This window comes from Balaenoptera ricei, chromosome 8 (genome assembly GCF_028023285.1).
Source record: "Balaenoptera ricei isolate mBalRic1 chromosome 8, mBalRic1.hap2, whole genome shotgun sequence".
NCBI lineage: Eukaryota > Metazoa > Chordata > Mammalia > Artiodactyla > Balaenopteridae > Balaenoptera > Balaenoptera ricei.
In genome coordinates, this window is record NC_082646.1 from 93,389,912 (window position 1) to 93,417,309 (window position 27,398).

The following is a 27,398-nucleotide window of genomic DNA, read 5'->3' on the forward strand; positions in this document are numbered from 1 at the left end:
TTCTGAGTGACATAAAACTTAACTCAAAGTAACATAAATAAAAATTGAAAATTGACTTTTTCATATAGTCAGTAAGTCCAGAGACATGGTTTCCTTCAGGTATGATTTGATCCAGAGGTGCATCATGGCATCAGGGCCCTGGCTTCTTTTGTGTGCTGGGCTTTTCTGACTTTACTCTTCCCTGTGCCCACTTCATCCTCAGATTTTCCCCTCCTCACACTATGTAGCAAAAATATTTGCACAGTTTCACATACCACATTCATTTTCATACACATTGATCAAAGACCACGCACATTCGAACCCCAAACTCCCAGAAAAGATCCTGAGACTCACACTGCTGGCATCAGTTTATGTCACAGGCAAACATGAACCAACCACTATGGCCTAGACTAGAATGCATTGATTGGCTTAGCCTTGGTCACATGGTTTATACCTGGAGGATAAAGTTGGCTTCCCAGAAACCACAAAAACCCCTTCCCCACCACACACCAAAAACATCAGAAGCTGTTGGAAAGGGGAAAAGGAAACTAATGCAGGGAATATAACCTGAAAAGTCCACTTTTAAGAATGCACTCTCTCTGAAAACAATTCTTCCCCTTTTGAATGGCCAGATAGAACATCCTTTCTTTTATTAAGCCTAATGTTTGCCCATAGAGTCTATCCATCAGTTCACGTTCTTGCCTTGCAGATCCACAGAACAGACTATCTTTGCCATATGCTTTCTAGGGCTGATATTTAGCAATAAGATATCTTAGTCTCTTAGTTATTCCTATGAATAGTAAAAGTTTAGCTTCTGATATTTTTGATGCACCTAAATAAGGGAATCTCAAGAAAATAAACAAAGGGTGTATTAATATTCAATTTTTCTGCTGATTTCCAAGGAAACCCAATGATTTATGAGGGCCTACCTCGACAGTTCATAGAAAAAAGTTATTTCTCATATAAGTATTAATCAAAATGCATTCAGTATTCTGTAGTGTATAGGATAGATTATTGATGAAGGTGACTAGCCTCTTTATTTCTGGATGGGAAAAAGTACACTTTGTTTAACTTCTTTAATGCCAGGTTAATAGAGGCACATTGGAGCAGCTAAAGTCCTTGGACCATAAACAGGATGCTTTTAGGCCCTTAGTTCTTCACAACAGGAAGTCAGAGAAAGTGTGGCCAGTTCTCTTTTTAGTTTACTGAAAGGCATTCCCACTCTGCAGGAGCTTAGGGATATAACTAGATATTTGCCTCTTCCCTGGACCCCAAAATGGCATTCCTTTTGGATAAATCTTTTAAGATTCCCTTATCTTAGTTCAACCATTCTTTTAAAAGGGTTGTGCCTTTCCCACACCAGCTCTTGTCTCATTTTTCATGGAAAGAAACTCTCTTATTTTTCTGTAGTACGAGGGGATTTTGACCTTAAAGAAGACAAGAAGCAAGCCTAAAACCTAGGAGGCTTCTTAGAGTGTTGCTATGAATTACACTGGATACTAACCATGGAAGAATATTTAGAATTTTACACTCATGTTTTTCTTCATCCCAAACCTGACAGATGAATTGATAGATGTGACACAAGCCATTTGATTTTATTTTTGTTAACAGATGGTGTGTTCCCATTAGATGCTAGTACATTTTGAATTGTGATAGGTCTACTGGAAGGGAAATTTGTGGTGCCTCAACCATGAAAATAATATTCTACATTCGTTTTGAATGAAATGCTCTTTTTTATTCCTACTGCGGGTAGAATCAGTGATCAAAATGGTCTTGCATATACACATAGACACACACACACACATACCACATACTTTCAATTAAATTACCAAATTATTGTAGGAAAGATTCACATATTTCATTATATTAGGCATGGCACTTACTGCAAACAACATTGAAAAATTAAATCACTTAACAATTTATTAGGGAAGGAAGACATATTATAAATATGAGTTCTAGGTGTTTAAACTGTCATAAATGGAAAGTGGACACCAGCTGGACAACTTAATCTTTGAAGACAGTTGGTTTAATCCAGAATATACTGATAACCACATTTTAAGTTGGCAGCTTATTGCTATTAGGTTAAAGGATGGTTATTTAAAAATTTGTTTATCTTTCATATGTCTTTTGAATTATCTATTTTAAAAGCTTAGTTTTTAAAAGAATATATAATATGATATGATAGTCTTGTCTCATTAATAATTAATAATTAACACAAATATTAAAATTTCAGATTCTTAGACATGGTCTCTATTATTTCCTCCTAACAGAGACAGTGAAATATATATAATAATAAAATTAACATGTCAGACTTCCTGACTGAAATACCATTCTTTACATTTATAAGTGTTTATATAAGACCTAAAATAAATGATTTAGACACCTTGTAACCACAAATTTGCATTTTGTCTAATAACATGGATTAAAAGGTATGTACAAGAAACCATGTCTAAACTATCATAAAACTAAAGATATTTCTTGAGGCTTTTTAGCTAACAAATATGGAAAATGACATTATTTTGTGAAATGTTATGAGTTGAATTATGTCCTCCAAAAAAATATATCAAAGTCCCAACCCCCAGTACCTCAAAAAATTATCTTATTTGGAGATAATGGGTGACTGCAGAGGTAATTAGCTAAGATGAGGTCATACTGGTAGAGGGTGGGCCCTTAATCCGATATGATGGGTGTCCTTATAAGAAGGAGATAAGAAAACACAGGGGGAGAATTGGGTGATGGAGTCAGAGATTGGAATTACACTGTTGCAAACTAAGGAAAACCAAGGATTGCCAGTAGCAACACCAAAACTAAGAGAAAGACATGGAATAGATTCTCCCCTAGAGCTTTTGAGAGACTATGGTCCTGCAAACACTTTGATTTGGACTTCTAGCCTCCAGGACTCTGAAAGAATACATTTCTGTTGTTTTAAGCTACCCAGTGTGTCATACTTTATTATGGCAACTCTAGGAAACAGGGCAGATTTTAAAGCAATATAAATGTACTGTTTCACACTTCTGGAGGCTAGCAGTTCAAAATCAAGGCTTTGTCAGGGTCATGCTTTCTCAGAAACCTCCAGGGGAGGAACGTTTCATTGCTTCTTCCAGCTTCTGGTAGCCCCCCGGTGGTCTCTTGGCTTTTGGCAACATAACTCCGATCTCTGTTTCCATCTTCACCTGGCCCTCTTCCTTCTGTATCTCTGTGTCTTCACATGGTGTTCTTCTCCCTGTGTCTCTCTTTTCTTTTCATATGAAGGCACTAGTCATGTTGGAATAGGAGCTACTCTAGTTCAGTATAACCTCATCTTAGCTTGATTACATTTGCAAATTTTCTATTTCTATATAAGGTCACATTAACAGGCACTAGGGTGGGACTTCAACACATCTTTTGATATGCTGCAATTCAGCCCATAACATTAAGCATACAAATTTAAAGTTAAAATGCAATTGCAATATGTTAGGTTCCAACTGTCCATGCATTTCTAATGTATGCTCTCCAACACCCTCTTTTAAAGGTAGCATAATCTAGAATCTAAATCATACTTCATAGACTATAAGATAAAATTGATTGCCAGTCACATGTTACTTTGTGCACCCTTTGAGAGGAGGAAAAACACTGCCAATTAAACTACTACAGACTGCTTTCTCAGCATTTAAGTTATATGCTTATTAAAGCCTTCTTTTAAACTTACTTGGGCATGGATTTTTTTCATGCGTTACTTTTGTGCATACATCAAAAGAAAAACAAAAGCACATCATTTGGTTAATGAATTCTAAAATTTCTACACTCCTAGTGTAGCTGAGCAGGACCCTATGGGACCTTCCTGGGACAGGCCTTCCCCCCATATCCTCTGCTTTAGCTTCTCTCTGAAGTAGCTAGATAACAGTATTTGATGCACATTTCCTGAGTTGTGAAATGTGAAAACCCCCCACCAAATGGATGACGTTAACAACTTGATGACCATGGGTACATAGCCACGGGCCTCCGGGAGCTGAGGACTGATAAGGACTGATAAGGTTAACCCCCGTGACTCTGCCCTGTTACTTCACCTTCAGCCAATCAGAATTGTTCATGAGCTGATCGCATACCCTGCGACCCCTCTCCCTAAACTGGCTTTTACAAATGCTTTGCCGAAACCCTTCCGGGAGCTCAGGGGGTTTTAGAGCATAAGCCACCTGTCACCTTGCGTGGAACTGAAATAAACCTTTCTCTGCTCCAAACCCGCTGTTTCGGTTTGTTTGGCCTCACTGTGCATTGGGCACATGAACTTGCACTAACACTAGAACGTTATCCTTTTGAATCAACCAACTTACAAGTCAAAGATGCTTATTTTTTTCACACAAAATCATCCTCTGTTTATCCACAACATTGGCGAGAGAACATCACTCACCTACTTCAGGAATGTTACTAAACATTCACCATGAACGCCCTTCTTCCCACAGCCATTTGATTCCTGGGAGGGGACATGACTATCTTTTAATCCAGTAACAACTATTCTTTACGTTTAATGCTAACTATTTCTGATGATCAGGAATGCATGGAAAATAATAATTATAATAGTAATTTTAAGACAATATGACATGAAAGAGACATGCTAATTTCAGAGATGTTATAGTGTGAAAAGAAAATGTTCCTAAGATATAAACAAGATTTCTGCACATCTTAATGACAGAATATTCAGAATTTTAACAAATAGTCTATGCTTTAGATAATTATCCCGCTTAGAAAGCTTTCCCAATTATTGAGCAAAATCTAACCCTGGAGCTTTAAACTGTTTCTTTCAGGTCTGCCTCTTACTATGTTACCAAAACAACTTAGTACGTCTTAATAGATCTTCTAATAGAAGTTCTGTTGAAACAGCTTAATAGATCTTCTAAAAGAAAACCCTTAATTTATTTTAAAAGATTACTCATTATCTACCTTCCTCCCCCAAGAATCTTCTCTCAGGCTAACCACATTCATTTCTTAAAAAATATTCCTCATATCAATGATTAAATAAGAACTTACTGGATGAGTCATATACGGCAGGTATCCTGTTAGACACTGGGGAAGCAAGCTTTGACACCTGTGTGTGTGGGTGTGCGTGTGTGTCTACACCCATCTAACTGCTTACAGGCACCTTTACACATTCTCAGGAGCACTGAGGTGACTGGTCATATGGATACTAGGGGTAAAGGAAGTGGAGTGTTCAGGGAGAGAAAGGGAGTGAGTTTAGAGGCCATGATGCAGGAAGGTGTTTGGTGCCCTTAGAAATCAGACAGAAGGCTTTGTGGAAGATCCTCACAAGTTTAAGATTTAATTGTAAGACTAAGATAAATGTAATTCATTGAATGCGATGCCAGCCTCTATTGACTGGCATTCAGTATGTGGCATAGCTTTAAGTCACCTGCCTGTCCTGTTTATATCCCCTGAAACATCTTCCAATATCAGTGATCTTTTAAGAACGTGACATCTGACTCTGTGTGCCGTCCTGCCAGGGCTCTTTCTGTTCAGAGCAGAGCAGTAGGTGATTTTCACTACCTTGCACTTAAAATGTTAGAACTGTGAGCTCAATCTTCTTGTATTTAATTTCTTCTGATTTGCCATCCCAGACACTTGAGATTTTTTTGGATTCCGAGTATTTTATCCTTCACAGCCCAAACAGTTATTGTCCCCCATCACCGTCCTACCACCCGCTGATGTCTTTTCATATGTTTAAATCATTGATTAAAAAAAAAGTCATATGGGACACAGTTAAGGACCAGGTCTTACAAGGTTACTAAAACATTTCCTGCGTGCTAACATTGATCAGTAATTCAATATTTTTGGGGCAAGACTGTTCAAAAAATTGCAAATTAATCAATTTACACTATAATAAAGTCATTTATCTTCATCTTTTCTTCAAAGACATCATAAGGAAAGTTTATAGAACTTATCATATTGCATAATTATATTATTTAGTTTTTGAATCGTTTTTTTCCCCTGTCCTTTCTACTAAAATGTGAATCTAAGAGAAACTTTTAAAAGTTTATGATTCTTTCTAGGGGAAAGAATGTGCTATGTTAGTGAGTATCTTCAAAAGAAATTGCCCTGAAATTGAGTTATTCAGTCTGACGGCACTAGAACTTTACTTGTTTACTTGTGACAGTCATGGAGGTATCAAGAGATGCTTCTGCAAGGACTTAATTGGAGGCTGAGATTTCTTGGTACCTTCCATAAAATGAGACCATGTTCCCAGTCATTCACCGAGCATGTCAGGGTATAGAACTCTTCAACATAGGACCACTCTATTGGGCAATCCTTGCTTGGGGACCCCCAATCATTATGTCCAAAATTTTCTCAGAGCTGTGCTACTGCCTGTGGCTCTTTTAACAACAACCTCTCTCTTTCCATCATTTATTTCACAGGTCAGGTCCACATCAAGTTCCGAAGAGAAGATTCTCTTTACCTATAATTGCCTGCTTTCCTCTTTATCATGAACAGGCATTACCTCAAAAAATTCTCTTTCACATCTAATTCTGTCCTAATGTGTGCTTCTTAGAGGATTCAGACAGATGAAAATATTTCTAAAAGACTATCAGGATTTAGTTTACAGTGCCTCCCAGATCTGCTTACTCTAATCACTGCAGGAAAAGTAAGTTTCTTCTTTATTCAATTGTCTTCTAAACGTTCACTCTCATTCTGTTCTCTTAAGGTGACTAAATAAATCACCCATATACTCCCTTTCTTGGAAATCTTTTCAGTGTGCCCTCTGGATGCCTTAAACATGATTATCCCATTCTCCTGCATCTCAACCATGCCTCATAATATTCCCATCAGCTCTTTACTTTGGCAGAAATGTGGCTGCAGCCAGGGAGCACTGCCTTCTCGACCACCTCCTCAAGTGCTATGTTATTTCTTTTACACAAACTGGTAGGATAATTATATCCCTTGTTCACCATTTATAGTTCAAAATGGTAACCTTCTACCTTCTCACAAAAAATCCTGCTTGCCTGATGTCCACAACAATCAGAGACACCAGGCTCTTCTCCTCTTCATCTATGGACTTCTTGGTCTTGCCCCTTGATTTCAACAAGTATCCCCATTCATTCAATGAAAATTTTAGTCCCCAGTTTGTCTTTCCCTACCAACTCCAGTAATTCTTCCTGGAGCCATAAGCATCGTTGTGAATGATCCGGCCAATATTCTGGTCTCATTGTACTTACTTCCCCATCATCAGTCGTCATGGACATTCCCTCTCCCCAACACATTCTCTTTCAGACACACAAAAGGTCACAGAATTTATCACCACCAAATTCTAAATAATGGCAAAATCCTAAGAGCATGCATTCTATTCTATCACCACACTTCCCTATCCTTCCTCCTTACTTACTCAAGTATTTCTGCTTAAATATTTTTGAACATATAATGACCTCCACTTTATACATGTCATGAATTTCTTACTATCAACAACCTCCTGTCTTCACTTTCCATTTTATCCAGGTTAGTCTATGAGCCATCATTTTTTTAACACCCAAATCATATAACCTATCAGACTGGATTCACATTAAAATCATAATTCCATGTGTCAGATGGACTCTAAACACAGCTTGGTAATCTTAGTATCATTTATCGTAAGAAACATCATATGTCCTTCCAGACTTCCCAAACTACTCCACTTTCAACTTCCTGTCAGTATATCTGCTGATGACAAAATTAATAATTTAAGGAAATTAAAATATATAACAGGCACACCTCTATTTTTCTGTCTCCAACTAAAAATTTAGCTGTGCATATTTTCACCTTTATCCATCATTTCATTTTCAAGGAAGATTTTTTTTCAGTAAAAGGTCAGTTGCTCAATATGTAATCTTTATCCCATTACCTCTTGCCATTTTAAGGATTTTGAATCTTAATCTATACCTTATTAATCTCACTAACCTTTTAAATTTTCTTTAATCAGTACATAGATGTATGCTAATGTCTATTATCCTAAAGAAAAACAAATGAAAAAATCTTTATTTAGTAAGTGTTGCTTCCAGTTACAATCTCATTTTTCCACTCTCAGTTTCAAAGCTTTCAAGATTTTATACATAAACTTTATCCACATTCTTATATCCTATTTACCTCTTGACAAACTACAGAATAGCTTCTGTTCCAGCCAATAAAATGAAATGGCTCTTCATTTTACTGATGACCTCTAGGATTTCAAGGTCAGATGTTAAGGCAGAAATAGTAGGTACAGAGACAAGTACAGTAGTAGATACATCTTATTCTTCTGGGTAAGTGCAGTAGAGTTCTTGATTTTCTCACCCTAATGCCATAGATGCCATATGAGTGAGATGCCAGTTGTAGAGTGTGAAGATGAGTTTGGGTATCTTCTCTGGTTAATCTCTTTAGGGCTGTTACACATCCATGCTCAATTCTGTTATCTTCCCAAAGATACTGTAAACCACATAGTATTTTTGATAAATCCCTTTGGCTCAAACAAGTTAGAAGAAATTTATTTACCTTCAATTGAGAACCCTAACTGTTAGTGTCTGTGATGCCACACTCTCTTGAATGTTTTCTTATAACTATGGACACATCTGGTCTCCTTTCAAATCTCCTTATCTTCCTCTACATTGTGAGAAGAGATGCTCAAGCCATAAAGAGATACCCTGGATGATGAGATGCTTCAAAGAGAGAGAGAAAGGCCAAAGAAGCTAAATATCCCATCACGTGATGAAGAAGTCACCTTCGACGTGGCACCTCCATCCCTAATCACTCCAGCTGACACTGCGTACATCAGAGACAAATGATCTAGATGAGTTTTTCTGAAATCCCTTACCCTCAAATTTATGAGGAAAATAAAGTGGTTGTTTTGATCTACTAAGAACTGCGGTTCTTACTTACATTGCTATAGATAACAAAATAATTAGAAAACTAGGAGTATTTCAGGGAGAGAAATTTTCATCACTTGTAGATGTTTGCTTTTTTTCCTCTATTAGCTATCTTAAAAAATACTCCAGTTGTGAATAGTTGGACTGCAGATATTTTCACTGTAAATGCTTCCATTTCTATAAAGTGGTGATTGTTTAGTTTGCTAATGCAAATTAAGCAGTTGCCTATAAAATGAAGATAAAGAGAATGACTGCTCTACAGTGTTTTATGATTTTTGGATATGGAAAAGCAAGATAATGTAATAAACAGACTCACATTGTATTTGGATGTGAATTTTAAACAAAGCTAATTTTACACAGAACAGTTGTTCCAGAAAGATTCTATTTGCAGAGTTTCTGCAGTTAGCAAGCAACTATCTCAGCTTTATCAGCTTACCCAGTGGAAATATGCAGTTACAGTCATACTTAACAAACAAATAGTATCAGTGATATGTGATGGGCTGTATTTGTCAAATAAATGCAAACCCTTTTGAATGTGAATTTTGAGCGTGGCTAAATGGGCAGTCATTATTAAGTGAGGATTGCTGAAAATCAATAATTTGAATATCTAAATGTGTATACCAATTAAAACCTTAGTGAAAACAGAGAAAGCCTTTGAACTGATATAGGACTTTTAGAAAAATTGCTTGACACAGTGTTCTTCTGTGTCCTATTTACTTGAGATAAGCCTTCGAGGAGGCAAGTTAGGAATAGAGATGGATTGCCTGGGTGCAAAGAAAATAAGAGCAACGCTAACAACTAAAATACAAGACTGCTGATATCCCAGTAAGGTTGTGTACAGCAGTGGCTTGAAAGGAAGGAGGAGAATCAGTAAGTTGGGCTTTTCTCTGAGTGTTCAGGATACTCTTCAGACTTTGTATCATCTTCTGGATGAACACTGCACAGCTAAGATGGCAGCCGTATTAGCCAAATCCATTCCTTTGGTTGGGGAAAAAAAGTTTTGCCATCATCACAGAGGTGTGAATCTGGAGAGAAAAATCTTTAACAGAATAAAGCAAAATAGTTTTAGATTTTTGATTCGCCCATGAAGAACTCTAATAAGAACACTGGTGATGCAAAACTGAGACTCTGGCATAAGTCACTTTAATACCATCCTCACTTAAATGGGGGTGGCTGTGACATTACTGAATAAATCATTTTCTGCTAAGAGCAAAACATTTCGAGTGCTATTACGGTAGGTTCAGGTACTCAGTGACAAGGAAGAGTTCAGCAAGACTATGTAAACTGTATTTATAAAATACGATTTATACACCAAGCCCAGAAAAAAATCTAAACTTCACACTTGGTAAAATACAGTTGGATTATTTTTTTCTTTACTGCAAATAGGGGAATAGCTATTCACTAGGAGGTGCCAGGTCTGCAGTTTTGAAAACTCACCAAAGGTAGGACACAGCATTTTTAATGTCAGAGGGGATTTAGTGAGAGATTTTTGATGAGAGAGGAGTCACCCTAGTCAAGGTCTCATTGTGGGAGACCGCCTTGGTAAATAGCAATCAAAAAGTACCACTTCTCAATGGACATTAGGTCACTGATGTGGCATGAATCATTCATCCAAGGTCTCTAAAGTCCCTGCTACCCTGGGGTTGCAGGACTTCATGGTGAATAGGAAATGAAATAAGGTTCCTGTCTAATTCCTCCTTTAATGCCCATAGAGCTTTCCTTGGGCAGGTTTAAGCAATATTGGCTGGGCCTTGTCAAAGCAAAACAGAAAATGCTGCTGCTTGTACAACTCTTTTCTCCATGAATAAAGAGAATTTTTCTTTTCTCTTTGTCAATTTTATGTCTTTCAAAAACACAGTAATGATGCAGAAAAAATAAAGATTTATTTCACTGGTACAGGACAGGAAAAGATAATAAAGACAACTAATAAAAAAGGGAAACAGCGGTTTTTGGATACATTTCTTCCTCTTTTTTATGAGTCTATTTTTACAACACATTCATCACTTTGTTCAAATGAATGACTTGGCCATGCTGAGTTATAACCCCTAGCTTCTCACCTTTGCCCACTAATCAGATTCAGAACTTTAATATTAGCCCTGGATTGATGCCAATATTTGGCACTTAGAAGTATTGGTCATCCTCAGATAAATGTCAATTCCATGGAATCCCCAGTGGAGTGTAGAGATCTAGGTGTGTGAAAAGCGTATGAGGTCAGCTTTGTTCACCTTTGGCCTAGAAGATACTGGGGCTCCGGGGTGGGAGAGAGGGGTGCTGTGTAGCCTCTCAGAAGACTTGTCTTTTCAACTTATCCATGACTTAATGAGCATAAGTCATGCAGCACGAGCAGTATTCCTTAAGCCCTAGCACCAATTACATCTTATAATTAATATTTATCTAGCACATTTGAGCAGTGAACACTTAACAGTTGGAGAGCAGACAGTTTGCCAAGGGAAACAGATGTTAGATTGCACAATTCATAGCAATTTGTGTATTGATTATTCCTAACATGCTAATTTCTAAGTGAATGATGTCTCTTTCATTAACACCTTCCCCATATTCCTTTTAGTTGTGTTTCACCAGGCTAGCCTCTCTTTTATATTTCAAACTTTTACATGGAATACAATAACCTTCATAAGATGACCATGTTTCTAATCTACTAAAATAAATCCAAGTTTAGATCAATGAAGCCAAAATGCTAAATCCTCCTGAATTAATGAGGGACTGTATTAGTTCTTAAATTTAAAAACCAAGCTGGGGAAGTAAGATTCTAAATTCAACTAGTGTCTCATATTCAACTAGTGTCTAAACTCAACTAGTAGCCCAGATTAAACATAAAAATGTATTTAATTGTCAAGTCATTTTGGATCTTTTGTAAAAGACATGAGGTATTGTCATGGTGATAATTATTATATTCTGTAGAACAGTGAAAACTGGGAAAATAAGAATTTTGGCTACTTTCCCAAAGTACTCCAAAACAGAATGAAAAAGCCGTAGTGGTTTCACTCCTTTAACAACTTGAGAATTTCCTTTTAAAGGATTCTCACCTTCAAAATTAGAACTAAATGCCTAATCTTTGGATACAAATAGGACTCAGCTTTATATCACAAGTCAATTCTGATGTTATACAAAGACCTAGTGGTATATAAGATAAAACAGATGATGTTGGAACTGAAGTTAATATTAGTGTGTTAATACAATACTCAGATCAAATACTAACAAGAATAGATTACATATAGATACAGATATAGATGATATAGATATAGATATAGATATTGATGTAGATATATACACAGTATCCTAGATAGCTTCTAAGGATATTGACCATAAATGAAGTAACTTCCTGGTTTTTCAAGGATATGCTGCTTGGCTAGAATTTAATGATCAGAACATCTATGGAACATTCTCCACACTAAACCCTCCCAAGGTTCCTATTGCTCTCTGGTCTACAGTTGCATCTTCTGGAAAATGACAGAAAGCAAGTAGCCTCATAGAAACAAGCAAGGCCAGATGACCCAACCTTCTCTGAAGATAAATGGTAGAGGATTCCATCATCCTCCACCCATAAGGATCTTAGGGTAGGTCTTGCCACGCATGAGTCTGACCAGCAGAAGTCCACTTTCTAGTTTGCCAATGTGAGTTGTTTTGCCTAAGGTTTACTGGAATTCCAAGTGGTGATAGACACTCTTGAAGTGAGGAGGAAGAGAAGCACAAAATTAACTCCTGGAAGAAACAATAGAATGAAGAATCAATAGGCCTTAAACAACACACGAATCAATCAGAATGAGAGAGGGCCCAAGGAAAAGTAACCTCCACACAATTTTATGCAGCGCTGGCATAAAATTATCAGGCGCTGGCATGTGGGGCTCAGAATGATTTTTTAATTTCTTAAGGATATTCAATGTAGGGAGGAACTGGAATTTGTAACTTTGTTTCTTAGGCCAGTGCTGTTCCCTGAAATTCTTATAGTCTTGGCTTTTGGGAGCTCAGTTCAAAGCTCCTTTCCCTCGCTCCTACCTGTTTATTTAGAGTTTCCTATAAATTCCTTTCTTCTTAATGCATTGCTTGGGCCTGGAGAAAAAAGAAGTTTTGAATAGCTTAAGACATCTCTTGGTGGTTCCTGGAGATAGTAGAAGAACTTTGGAGGAAGATGTCATTTTAGATCCAGAAACCTACTTTGAAGACAACCATCAGGATTGACACTGGGAATTCTCTCTGGATTGCCAGAAGGTGGCAGGGAAAGATGGTTCTCTCTCTTCCAGCAGGAGAGCCTAAAACATCCCACATTGCCTCCAGCTTTCCTTCCCCTAAACAGGAGGAACCTCATCCAAACTCAATGTCCTATTGGTTCAGCAGCCATCAAGTTATACAGAGGGCTTCTATAAGCAATCCTCTAAACTTCTAGAACCGAAGATCAGACTGCCTACTACTCAACTCAAATTGTTTCTGTGTCCCCATACCACGCAAGTCTTCTCTCAGTCATAACCCATGAAAAAGGGGGAAAAGTGGGAGGTAGAGCAGCATCCTTCCACTGAAGCCCATGCCCATGATACAGTCAAATCTTTCCAGGCCTAAGCAGGCCTTTCCATGAGTTACCAAGAGAAGAGAAAACACTATATCACATTGACTCTTCTGCCTCTGAGACCAGCCTATACCAAGTAATGTCCTGGTTTCACCCTTGAAATGATTCTGATCAGTCCAAATTCTGGGGCTGTCTGTGCATTGGTGTCTTTAATAGGGACTCATGGCAAAAAGATAAAAGGGAGCATGATACAAATGCTGCATCTCACAAAACTATTCAAAATTAGGAGGCCTATTTCACCCAAAAATTGTTCTTCTGAAATTGATCTTAAATAATTAGGTAGAGATAGATGTAAGAGAAATAGAGAGAGGTTGGCTACAATTTTCACAAAACTAGAAACTGGAAAAAGAAGATTGCCTTTGAAAATAAATTAGAAATATTCAACTTATTTAGTGCATTCATTTAGCTCCAGCCATATAACAAACATATCTGGTCACTGAAGTAGTGAAGGGCTAGATAATTATGATGATGGAACCCTATGTGGCCAATACCACTCTTACCTTAAAGAATATCTGCTATAGTAAAACATATATACATGTATGTTTACATATATACATATATATTTTATAACTATATGTATTTATAACTATATATATAGCAAGATACACATTTATATATTTACTACTAATTACTTTTAAAAATATTTAACAAAAGCATAACAACAATAGGGAGTAAATACAACAAAGTATTAACAGTGGCATCTCTGGAATTAAGTATAACTCTTAATTCTATCTGCTTGTTTAAGTTTTCCAAATTCCTGGTAATAAGCATAAATTATATGTTTCTTAAATTTATTTATTTATTTAATCTGCCTCTGTGGGTGGCTCCTCCTCTAACATTGACAGGATAGCCTAATGGCCAAGCATAGATTTTTTTTTTAACATCTTGCATCCTGGGTTCAAATCCCATTTCTGCTTAATATTAGTCTTGTGACTTTGTAAAAGTCAAACTGGCTTCTCAGTGCCTTCTTTCCTCATTTGTAAAGCAGAAAAGTAAATAAATATATAAATAAAGTGTCTATGTATTAGACGTGTAACCTTGAGAAAGTTAATTGACCATAGTTTTCTCATTTGAAAATAAGGGAAATAAAAGTATGTAGATCATAGGGTTCTCAAGAAGTTTAAATTAGTTAATATACCTAAAGTAATTCTTGCCTAGCACATAATAAACCCTCCATACATGTTACCTCTCATTTTTATTGACAAATATTGAGATATAAATTAACCTGTATTTTATGTAATATTTAGGTACAAATAAGTTCTTATCACAAAATGATATTCAAAAAGTTCAGAAACCCCAGAGAATTTTATTCTAAAATTTGGCACTGGGCTGTGTCACAGTGTGACACCAAAGGAGAGTTACTGTGATTTGTGAGTGTGCTTAATTCCATCTGTGCATGATAGTAACTAAAATAAGAGAGAAAACCTTCTTTAATCCTTATAGTGAAGGAAAACTTTTATTACAAAACTTAGTGATACATAAAAGCTGTCCATTGGCTTATGAAAACGAGTCTTGAAAATATGAATGTTTCTCACTGAATATTTCTAGAATGAATGGAAGCAAAATTTTCTTATTTGTTCTTCAGATCAATGTTGCAAGTTATTTTCAAATGAATTTAATAAGAAAGAAGACTGACACAGGAATGCATGTTTGTTTGCCCCAGGTCATATAGCAACTATGTGTCAGAGTCTGAATTTGAAACTTGGGTTCTCTGGTTCTAAACCAGAGGATTTCCATGGTTAAGATTCCACTCTTTCTCCAAACTGAAGCATATTATTTTCTTATTACATTGATTTTGGGGGCCCAGAGCCTATTTCTCCATCTGCTTGAAAGTGCTCTATGAGTTCCTTTGGGGAATTCCAGCTGTACCTCCGTGGAAAACCTAGGTGAGCCCAACATTGAAGCTTCCTGCACTGCCCTAGTGATGTTGTCAGCCTATGATCCAGAGAAACCAATCAAATCTTACCCTGAGAATTTTTATCTTAAGTAAAGTTAATATCTATGAAGAAGTATATGGACTCCAACAGTAGTAGTGGTCACTCACATGCTATAACTGTGGAGAGTGGTTGTTCCTACCTATGCACGCCTGGAAATAATTCAGGGAGAAAAGACCATTCATTCCATGCTTTATTCTAAGAGCTTTAACAGACAAGTTGGTCTGTTAAAGACCAATTGAAATGATCCAATCCATTCTTATAATTGCATATGACATGGAGAATGCTTTTTGCAAGTAGAGTTTTAGTGCTAGGGGTGGGAAGAGGGTATTCATGGATATTCCTGTAGGCTCAGAGGTTGAGTCAACGAATAGTGCCTGCACATAGCATTAAAGTCCTGATAAGGTGTGTAAAGCAGAGTCCTTTTCAACTCTCAACTATGGGGAGAATTCATTTTAAGAGTGCAGGCAGGCTCTCTGCTTGGCCAAATTTCAAATTACAGCCAAGGGGCTTAATTCAGAATGTAACACCAGTTTCTTATTCCTTTAAAATAACTTTTATGAAACTATTTACATTGTACTTGTTGTGAAAGTCTGAAATGTCAAAGGGCTTTTAAAAGAATTTCAAAAGTGTGCTTTCATCACATGGTGATAAGTGCATTTATCAGAATGTTAATGTTAAAAAATGTCTCTCAAAAATAATCAATCTTTTAAAAAAATGAGTTTAAAAAAATGGCTTTGGCATTCATTTGCCTGTCTTCATTCAAAGCATCTACTTCAATCACCTGATTTTCCTTTCTCATTGCTTCTCATCTGCTTCCCTTTCTCCATATCCCTATCTCCCTTCTTTATGTAGGATGAATATATTCTTCTCATTTCTTTTACTATTAACTGTCTTTGCTCTTCTTCTCCTCTGTGATTACCAAGCTTCACAAACAGGACTGAAATATGAGTGAAAATGACTTAATAAGGATTTTCTATTCAGAAAAATTTGCCTTCAGTGGTGTTTGATGATTTCTCCTGAGAAAAAGGCATTCAAAGTCTTACCCTAGTCGTCTCTGACCAAAACATTTCAAATTGGCCAAGCACCTTCATAAATGAGAACTAGAAACTGACAGGAACAAAAAGATTTCCTGCAGCGGTAAACACAATGATGCTTTTATATTGATAATACTCTGAGGGCAATTCCTGCATTTCTAGTGAAGGCTATTTAAAGTACAGGTTAACAATGCGAAATCTAGCCCTTTTAAGACAGCATGCATGAATAACATGTTGGTTTGCATTCATCAGTTGGTTTTTAGATTTTTCTATTTTGAAAAGCAGAAACAGTATAACTTGTGCCATTTGAAATTCCTGTGCATTATAGTAAGTTGTCTTAAAAATTGACTTGGTTGCTTCTCCAAGGGAATGAAGTTCTATTTCTTACAAGAAGTTCTAATTGATATATCAGAGGAAAAAAAATGCCCTAAAAATACTTCTCAAAACGTTTTACCCACTACTATTCTCGTGAGAAGAAAGGGAATATAGAACCCTCCTGGGATCTGGCCAGTTAGCGAGAAATTTTTTAAAATGTATCTAAAAGATTCAAGTGAATTTGCATTCTGTTCTATCCACATATAATTTTAAAATTATGTTTTAAATAATTTAGCTTAATTTTCCCTCCAATCTTTGAGAAAAAAACAATAGCTGTTCAAAAACTTATCATATTGTTTATCATTTAGTAACATGCATCCTGCTGGGCTGCCAACGCACATCCCAGTTTAAGAAACACAGGCCAAAGAAAGTATCCTTTCAAGCAACTAAACAGAAGGCCATATTGTTATTTTGGACGAGATACAGTTTATCTCCTTCATGTATTAGATTATTGCGTGTGACTTAAAAGATACTCATTTCTTCAGTTAGTCAACAATTACATATTGCATGTTTGTTATCCCATTCTGTGGATGAGGCTGGCAAACAAGACAGTTACTAAAGTTGCCCTCATGGTGTTTGTATTTTATGGAAATACTGCAGACAATTAACAATGTCGATAAATAAACAAGCCATTCAACCAATTTACCAACCAGATAGTTACAGATTGTGATAAAACTCCAGAGGAAATACATAAGATCAGATAAAATTCTGGGAAGAAGCCAATTTGGATAATATGCCTGAGAAAGCCTTTTTCTAAGACAGTGATCGTGGTACTCTCCAAAAGACAGGAAAGAGACAGCTGTGCAAACGAGTGAATACCGATTACAGTTTTTTATGGGTGAAAAAGGTGGATTTTAAGCCAGAGACACTTTTTAAGAAATGGATTATCAGGTCTCTTTTGCTTCTTGGTTTAGAGATCAGCCAGAAGCAGTTCTCAGTTATGATTGCTCTATTCCTGGTTTCTATGTGCAAAGCTCAGCTTTCTGCTAATTTCATTTCATAGATATGTCACACTTTCTGGAGGAATGCACCTTGAATGCATTTTGATAAAATCTTTAGGATAATTTATTACATTCTAGATATTAATCCCATTAGCACAGGCTTTACTGAAGGGTTCATATTTCAGAATCTTCTTATACTTGATTTTGGTACATACTGATCATTATGCATGTATTCCCAAGGAAAATACGAAAAGAAACAATGTTGTTTTACCATCCACATTGAAAGAATCCTTTCTACTCCTTTCAGCAAAAATTTAAGTGTACACACAAACACACACACACGTTCAACTACAGGAAATTTTCTTCAAATGGAATTTCACACGGAAAACAAATGCTACCAAAATGTAGTAACAGAAAAATTCTGATTGAATACATATTTGGAGGCCAGGTTGCTTCCCAAATGGGCCTTTTCCTGCCATGTTTCATGTTCCTCACCTCCTTTCTTCAGTGGCAGACCCTCAGCAAATTCACATGTACTTGTTGTAATTGTGATGACTTGTAATTGTCCACACTGGGGCTCCTGGGAGCAGGATGTAAAAATAATTTCCTAGAATGATACAAAGGTCCATAACAACTTTTCATTTCTTACCCTTATGATTTTAAAAGGAAGTGTAGGATCTATTAAATGTTACGAACTTTAACCACATTGATGTCTTGGGAATTGAGACTACATGAACACACTCTTGATTCTGCTAATACTTTTAGCAATGTATTACAGCAGGATGTTCCACAAAATTTTACCTTCTACATCTCATGTTAGAAAATTCTCTTTTCATTCTATCAAGCTCTAATTCTAGTTTTTTAAATCGTTAGCTTAGGATACCTGATAAAGTCACCTTTCCAAGAAATTAAAATATTTCTAATCATTCTCCTTTCAAGGCAGAATTTTTCCAGTCTTCAAAATCTACCATGGATATTGACCAAATATCCACAGATGAGTCTTATCATATTGTTATTAGCAATGATGTATGAAAGATACAATTTTAAACATGCTACCAAATTTACAAGTTCCTCAAGGGAAAAGCTCCTCTTGGAAATGTTTTTTTAATAGTTTTCATTCCATGAATAAATGTTTTAAAGAAGAAAAAACCCTGTCATTTGTTCCATTACTGTATCTTGTTCAAAGTAATCTTTACTAGCTGGTCTAGTTTCCCAACTCCCAAGTATACTGTTCAACTAGAGTATTATTATAGACACTCGATATTATCTAAGGCCACACACTGCTTTTTTTTTTTTTTTTTTTTTTTTGTTTGTTTGTTTTTTTATACTGCAGGTTCTTATTAGGCATCAGTTTTATACACATCAGTGTATACATGTCAATCCCAATCGCCCAATTCAGCACACCACCATCCCCACCCCACCGCAGTTTTCCCCCCTTGGTGTCCATATGTCCATTCTCTACATCTGTGTCTCAACTTCTGCCCTGCAAACTGGCTCATCTGTACCATTTTTCTAGGTTCCGCATACATGCATTAATATACGATATTTGTTTTTCTCTTTCTGACTTACTTCACTCTGTATGACAGTCTCTAGATCCATCCATGTCTCAACAAATGACTCAATTTCGTTCCTTTTTATGGCTGAGTAATATTCCATTGTATATATGTACCACATCTTCTTTATCCATTCGTCTGTTGATGGGCATTTAGGTTGCTTCCATGACCTGGCTATTGTAAATAGTGCTGCAATGAACATTCGGGTGCATGTGTCTTTTTGAATTACGGTTTTCTCTGGGTATATGCCCAGTAGTGGGATTGCTGGGTCATATGGTAATTCTATTTTTAGTTTTTTAAGGAACCTCCATATTGTTCTCCATAGTGGCTGTATCAATTTACATTCCCACCAACAGTGCAAGAGGGTTCCCTTTTCACCACACCCTCTCCAGCATTTGTTGTTTGTAGATTTTCTGATGATGCCCATTCTAACAGGAGTGAGGTGATACCTCATTGTAGTTTTGATTTGCATTTCTCTAATAATTAGTGATGTTGAGCATCTTTTCATGTGCTTCGTGGCCGTCTGTATGTCTTCTTTGGAGAAATGTCTATTTAGGTCTTCTGCCCATTTTTGGATTGGGGTGTTTGTTTCTTTCATATTGAGCTGAATGAGCTGTTTATATATTTTGGAGATTAATCCTTTGTCCGTTGATTCATTTGCAAATATTTTCTCCCATTCTGAGGGTTGTCTTTTCGTCTTGTTTATGGTTTCCTTTGCTGTGCAAAAGCTTTGAAGTTTCATTAGGTCCCACTTGTTTATTTTTGTTTTTATTTCCATTACTCTAGGAGGTGGATCAAAAAAGATCTTGCTGTGATTTATGTCAAAGAGTGTTCTTCCTATGTTTTCCTCTAAGAGTTTTATAGTGTCCACTCTTATATTTAGGTCTCTAATCCATTTTGAGTTTATTTTTGTGTATGGTGTTAGGGAGTATTCTAATTTCATTCTTTTACATGTAGCTGTCCAGTTTTCCCAGCACCACTTATTGAAGAGACTGTCTTTTCTCCATTGTATATCTTTGCCTCCTTTGTCATAGATTAGTTGACCATAGGTGCGTGGGTTTATCTCTGGGCTTTCTATCTTGTTCCATTGATCTATGTTTCTGTTTTTGTGCCAGTACCATATTGTCTTGATTACTGTAGCTTTGTAGTATAGTCTGAAGTCAGGGAGTCTGATTCCTCCAGCTCCATTTTTTTGCCTCAAGACTGCTTTGCCTATTCGGGGTCTTTTGTGTCTCCATACAAATTTTAAGATGATTTGTTCTAGCTCCGTAAAAAATGCCATTGGTAATTTGATAGGGATTGCATTGAATCTGTAGATTGCTTTGGGTAGTATACTCATTTTCACACTGTTGATTCTTCCAATCCAAGAACATGGTATATCTCTCCATCTGTTGGTATCATCTTTAATTTCTTTCATCAGTGTCTTATAGTTTTCTGCATACAGGTCTTTTGTCTCCCTAGGTAGGTTTATTCCTAGGTATTTTATTCTTTTTGTTGCAATGGTAAATGGGAGTGTTTCCATAATTTCTCTTTCAGATTTTTCATCATTAGTGTATAGGAATGCAAGAGATTTCTGTGCATTAATTTTGTATCCTGCAACTTTACCATATTCATTAATTAGCTCTAGCAGTTTTCTGGTGGCAGTTTTAGGATTCTCTATGTATAGTATCATGTCATCCGCAAACAGTGACAGTTTTACTTCTTCTTTTCCAATTTGTATTCCTTTTATTTCTTTTTCTTCTCTGATTGCCGTGGCTAGGACTTCCAAAACTATGTTGAATAATAGTGGTGAGAGTGGACATCCTTGTCTCGTTCCTGATCTTAGAGGAAATGCTTTCAGTTTTTCACCATTGAGAATGATGTTTGCTGTGGGTTTGTCATATATGGCCTTTATTATGTTGAGGTAGGTTCCCTCTATGCCCACTTTCTGGAGAGTTTTTATCAGAAATGGGTGTTGAATTTTGTCAAAAGCTTTTTCTGCATCTATTGAGATGATCCTATGGTTTTTATTCTTCAATTTGTTAATATGGTGTATCACATTGATTGATTTGCGTATATTGAAGAATCCTTGCATCCCTGGGATAAATCCCACTTGATCGTGGTGTATGATCCTTTTAATGTGTTGTTGGATTCTGTTTGCTAGTATTTTGTTGAGGATTTTTGCATCTATATTCATCAGTGATATTGGTCTGTAATTTTCTTTTTTTGTAGTGTCTTTGTCTGGTTTTGGTATCAGGGTGATGGTGGCCTCATAGAATGAGTTTGGGAGTGTTCCTTCCTCTGCAATTTTTTGGAAGAGTTTGAGAAGGATGGGTGTTAGCTCTTCTCTAAATGTTTGATAGAATTCACCTGTGAAGCCATCTGGTCCTGGACTTTTGTTTGTTGGAAGATTTTTAATCACAGTTTCAATTTCATTACTTGTGATTGGTCTGTTCATATTTTCTATTTCTTCCTGGTTCAGTCTTGGAAGGTTATACCTTTCTAAGAATTTGTCCATTTCTTCCAGGTTGTCCATTTTATTGGCATAAAGTTGCTTGTAGTAGTCTCTTAGGATGCTTTGTATTTCTGCAGTGTCTGTTGTAACTTCTCCTTTTTCATTTCTGATTTTATTGATTTGAGTCCTCTCCCTCTTTTTCTTGATGAGTCTGGCTAATGGTTTATCAATTTTGTTTATCTTCTCAAAGAACCAACTTTTAGTTTTATTGATCTTTGCTATTGTTTTCTTTGTTTCTATTTCATTTATTTCTGCTCTGATCTTTATGATTTCTTTCCTTCTGCTAACTTTGGGTTTTGTTTGTTCTTCTTTCTCTAGTTTCTTTAAGTGTAAGGTTAGATTGTTTACTTGAGCTTTTTCTTGTTTCTTTAGGTAGGCTTGTATAGCTATAAACTTCCCTCTTAGAACTGCTTTTGCTGCATCCCATAGGTTTTGGGTCGTCGTGTTTTCATTGTCATTTGTCTCTAGGTATTTTTTGATTTCCTCTTTGATTTCTTCAGTGATCTCTTGGTTATTTAGTAACGTATTGTTTAGCCTCCATGTGTTTGTCCTTTTTACGTTTTTTTCCCTGTAATTCATTTCTAATCTCATAGCGTTGTGGTCAGAAAAGATGCTTGATATGATTTCAATTTTCTTAAATTTACTGAGGCTTGATTTGTGACCCAAGATGTGATCTATCTTGGAGAATGTTCCGTGCGCACTTGAGAAGAACGTGTAATCTGCTGTTTTTGGATGGAATGTCCGATATATATCAATTAAATCTATCTGGTCTATTGTGTCATTTAAAGCTTCTGTTTCCTTATTTATTTTCATTTTGGATGATCTGTCCATTGGTGTAAGTGAGGTGTTAAAGTCCCCCACTATTATTGTGTTACTGTCGATTTCCTCTTTTATAGCTGTTAGCAGTTGCCTTATGTATTGAGGTGCTCCTATGTTGGGTGCATATATATTTATAATTGTTATATCTTCTTCTTGGATTGATCCCTGGATCATTATGTAGTGTCCTTCCTTGTCTCTTGTAACATTCTTTAATTTAAAGTCTATTTTATCTGATATGAGTATAGCTACTCCAGCTTTCTTTTGATTTCCATTTGCATGGAATATCTTTTTCCATCCCATCACTTTCAGTCTGTATGTGTCCCTAGGTCTAAAGTGGGTCTCTTGTAGACAGCATATATATGGGTCTTGTTTTTGTATCCATTCAGCCAGTCTATGTCTTTTGGTTGGGGCATTTAATCCATTCACGTTTAAGGTAATTATCGATATGTATGTTCCTATGACCATTTTCTTCATTGTTTTGGGTTTGTTTTTGTAGGTCCTTTTCTTCTCTTGTGTTTCCCACTTAGAGAAGTTCCTTTAGCATTTGTTGTAGAGCTGGTTTGGTGGTGCTGAATTCTCTTAGCTTTTGCTTGTCTGTAAAGCTTTTGATTTCTCCATCAAATCTAAATGAGATCCTTGCCGGGTAGAGTAATCTTGGTTGTAGGTTCTTCCCTTTCATCACTTTAAGTATATCATGCCACTCCCTTCTGGCTTGCAGAGTTTCTGCTGAGAAATCAGCTGTTAACCTTATGGGAGTTCCCTTGTATGTTATTTGTCGTTTTTCCCTTGCTGCTTTCAATAATTTTTCTTTGTCTTTAATTTTTGCCACTTTGATTACTATGTGTCTCGGCGTGTTTCTCCTTGGGTTTATCCTGTATGGGACTCTCTGCGCTTCCTGGACTTGGGTGGCTATTTCCTTTCCCATGTTAGGGAAGTTTTCGACTATAATCTCTTCAAATATTTTCTCTGGTCCTTTCTCTCTCTCTTCTCCTTCTGGGACGCCTATAATGCGAATGTTGTTGCGTTTAATGTTATCCCAGAGGTCTCTTAGGCTGTCTTCATTTCTTTTCATTCTTTTTTCTTTAGTCTGTTCCGCAGCAGTGAATTCCATCATTCTGTCTTCCAGGTCACTTATCCGTTCTTCTGCCTCAGTTATTCTGCTATTGATTCCTTCTAGTGTAGTTTTCATTTCAGTTATTGTATTGGTCATCTCTGTTTGTTTGTTCTTTAATTCTTCTAGGTCTTTGTTAATCATTTCTTGCATCTTCTCAATCTTTGCCTCCATTCTTATTCCAAGGTCCTGGATCATCTTCACTATCATTATTCTGAATTCTTTTTCTGGAAGGTTGCCTATCTCCACTTCATTTAGTTGTTTTTCTGGGGTTTTTTCTTGTTCCTTCATCTGGTACATAGCCCTCTGCCTTTTCATCTTCTCTATCTTTCTGTAACTGTCCACACACTGCTTTTTTATCAAGCATCTCCAGGTGCTTCTAAAGTATCCTCACACTTCAGAGAAGCTGACCTAAACTGTGTATTGGTTTATGATTATTGCAACCAATGTTACAGAGGAAAAATTATAAACATAAACTACTTTCAATAAAAGAGTTTACTCAAGTGTGGTCATGTGGCTTTCCACAGTTGGAGGGTTGGTAACCAGCTTAATTTCCACATTGGAACAGGTTTAAGGGATGTAGAAAGTAGGAATTGCCTTATCAAAATAGTGTAGTTATTCATTATACATATTAGAGGTTCCTTGATAATAACCTTATGTGCAATAAAACAATTTTTTAATTTTTTATTTAAGGCTAATCGCTGAATTTTAAGGATGAGTCCTAGTTTTCTCCCTTAACAATGTACTGTCTTTATTTTTTCAATAAAAATATATACATTTTTCTTGATGTGGCACAGGAGAACTATATAAGTTTTCCTTATAAGTAAGTGTAAAAAAATGAGTCAGAAAAAAATTTTTAAGTGAATAACTTATTTTGAAAATTCCTTTTCTTTGTCTTTGCAGGATTTTCTTTCTGATTACTCCATACAATATGCTAATTTTTGTACACACCTAATATAAGCAAGAATGCTTATAGAGCTTAGAATATTAAAATATGTTAAAATATTTTTTCTCCAAATAATTTTTGACTAAGTATTTTCAGAAAAAAATTAAAGAAAAATGTTATACAAATTTCCATTGCTAGATTGAATGGAAAGGGATGAAATAATTCAGTGGAACAGGAAAAATCTAATGCAGTTTTTATCATTACTCTCTCTTGTTGTATCATGCTTTGTCTATCTACCGATGTCTGGGGATGTCTGGGTCAAGATTTTTATTAGCAACCTAGGATTCCTGGATTAAGTAAGCCACTTGTTCAATACAACTAGAGAATCTTCAAATGTATGATAGTCTACTTCTGGGAAAAAGATCCCAGCTCAATCAGTCAATATAAGGTAATTGTCAAATTTTATAAAAACCTGATTTTAAAAAAGTCAAACAATTTACATAGTATTTGAACACCTGAGATTTTAGTAAGAAAATATTTTTTATTGAAAAGAGAAATGTGGATCAGAAGAAATAACAGAAATTATTAAACAATTTTTTTCTTAGTTTTTTTCCAAGTTTTCCTTATTTATTATTTCAGCAGCTAGAAAGAACAAGAGACCCCCATAGAGCTTAAAATTCTTCAAAAGCTTGGCCTGCATAGATTAACTAAATATTTGGGACCCACTACTGACGTAAATAGTCATTTTCAATCTTAACTTTCAGAAGCATATACCTTACTATTTCCAAGGTAATTTCAAATATGCTGGTGTATTTTAAGTAAAACAGCATCTGCTTTTTTTTATTAGTAAAGACAGAAGGAAGTTAAAAGAAAGAAGGAAAGACATAGGGAAGGAGAAAGGGAGGGAGGGCAGAGGAAAGGAAGTAATTTGGATATACTAATGAAAGCTGAGAGGCTCCAGGGAGGGGCTCTCTAGAGCTTTTGCATAAAATCTTGTGATTTATGGTAGATGTACTAGAAATAGATTCCCACCTTATCTGTTTTCCCAAGACTAGTTTTAGTTTCTCTATCAATGTGTAATTCTGGTATTGAATTTTTTTCTTTTGAAAACTTTATACCAGTTGCCCAGAAGATCATAAACCTGAATTATCTTCTAACAGATTTCCTTGGTTTATATAAAACTATTCTTGGGAAGAAGATCTGGAGTAAAGAAAATGAGAAGAAGAAAAAAAAGGCCTTTAACACAAGAAAAGATTTAAGAACTAGGCATAGAAATTACTTAAATATTCAAATTCTATGTCTTTCTACAATTTATCATGCAACCTATACAAAAATAAAGCTGAGGATATGAGTACATCCTAATACCCTAAAATTTCCTTGTGACTTTCCAAGAGGCATTATTGGAAGGAGGTGAAAGCTGACTTCATAAATGAAAAGGAATAAGAATGTAAATAAATATCCCCTTTGAATATACTATACTAAACACTAGAGCTTGAAGTATTATTAATTACCCAAGCATGTGGGAAGATTAATGGTGTAACTATTTCCCTACACTGTTATTCTAAATATTTCAGTTTGAAATTTTAGCCTTTAAGTATTTCTTGGAAAGAAAAAAGAATAATTTTGAACTGACCTATATTAGATAAACTGAGGCACATTAAACACTTTAAGAGTTTGTTTAAACAGACATCGATTCCAGTTGGGCAGCGCCAAGCTGAAAGTGGTTAGGAGTGCTCTGTGGACAGAAGCTTAGGGAAAGGCTTTTATACAGCAGACACAGAAACGAAACAAAGACATTATTTGATTGGCTATAGCTTAAGCAGTTGCCTTATTTGGGAAAGACTCGTTGGTTGTTTGTGATTGATTGTCCTTAAATTTTATTTTCTTGGATACAAGTGCATTTATAATCAACTTGGCTTAGGTTTCAAGTTTGCTAACGTAGGCTACCAAGGCATTAGAGCCACCTCAATCTAATGACATCCTTGTTCAATTACTTTAACAATTCCTCTTTTTGGTGATCCTCTCATACATGAGGGATGGACCAAAAAGTTGGCATTAGTGCCATTCTCCAGTCATCATCTGGATTAAGTTAGTCTTATCTCATTATGAAACTCATAGGTTATGATGTCAAATTCATGGAAAGACTTTTTGTTGTTGTTCATCTCGTGCATCTTGTTTCTGTTTCTTCAAGTGCAGTGAGAACATCTGATGTACTGCTCATGGCCTTGAACACATATTTAAGACACCTGAGAAAACACAGTGCACCTGGGAGACTACAGTGATGACCAGCAGGAGGACAAGATGAAGAGACTGAAGTATCCTCCTTACCCAGGGCCCCCGTTAACCAAACCAGTTGGTGTCAAAACAAAACAAAAAAAAATCAAAGGATGTACCTAAAGAGGCATCAACCTGTTTTAGCCAAGTGGCTTGTTTGTTAATTTCTTGTATTTGAGTTTCTACCATACCGGAGGTGTTGATCCCAGTGCGGCAGAAGATATTTGCTATGGCACAGATTCCTTGTTGTTAACAAGTAATCCAAAGCAATTCTATTATCTAAAAACCACCTTAGAAAGAAAGCACAGGGACTTTTGTTGTGCAGTTATGGCCTTACAGGTAGAATCAGCAATAGTTGCCAGAGTTAAGAACACGTTTCTAATCATGTTTTCACTTGCACTTACTTCAAGCCAAGGAAAGTGGTAGTCTACAGGTGATGTTCATCCAGAGGGGATTAACATCTGCTGGTAAACTTCTTTTGGATTAGTAATACCAGTTTAGAGGAATGGACCGCTGCTGGGTTTCTGAGTTGTTTTGTAGTGACAGTGGTGCTGCTACAATTCCTAATTCACATTAGCC

The 27,398-nt window shown here is 36.1% G+C and overlaps 1 long non-coding RNA gene across 3 annotated transcripts in view; it reads left to right on the plus strand.

The window, feature by feature from the left end:
• LOC132369939 (uncharacterized) overlaps nucleotides 1–27,175 on the plus strand; it is an 85,678-nt gene extending 58,503 nt beyond the window's left edge. Inside the window, exon 4 of one of the 3 annotated variants that reach the window (XR_009504494.1) lies at nucleotides 26,737–27,175. This is a non-coding gene — a long non-coding RNA (uncharacterized LOC132369939). Of the gene's footprint in view, nucleotides 1–6,362; nucleotides 6,441–8,568; nucleotides 8,724–26,736 lie in introns of those variants that run through there. The other 2 variants (XR_009504497.1, XR_009504495.1) reach the window with 2 other exon arrangements.
• The last annotated feature ends 223 nt before the right edge of the window (nucleotides 27,176–27,398 follow it).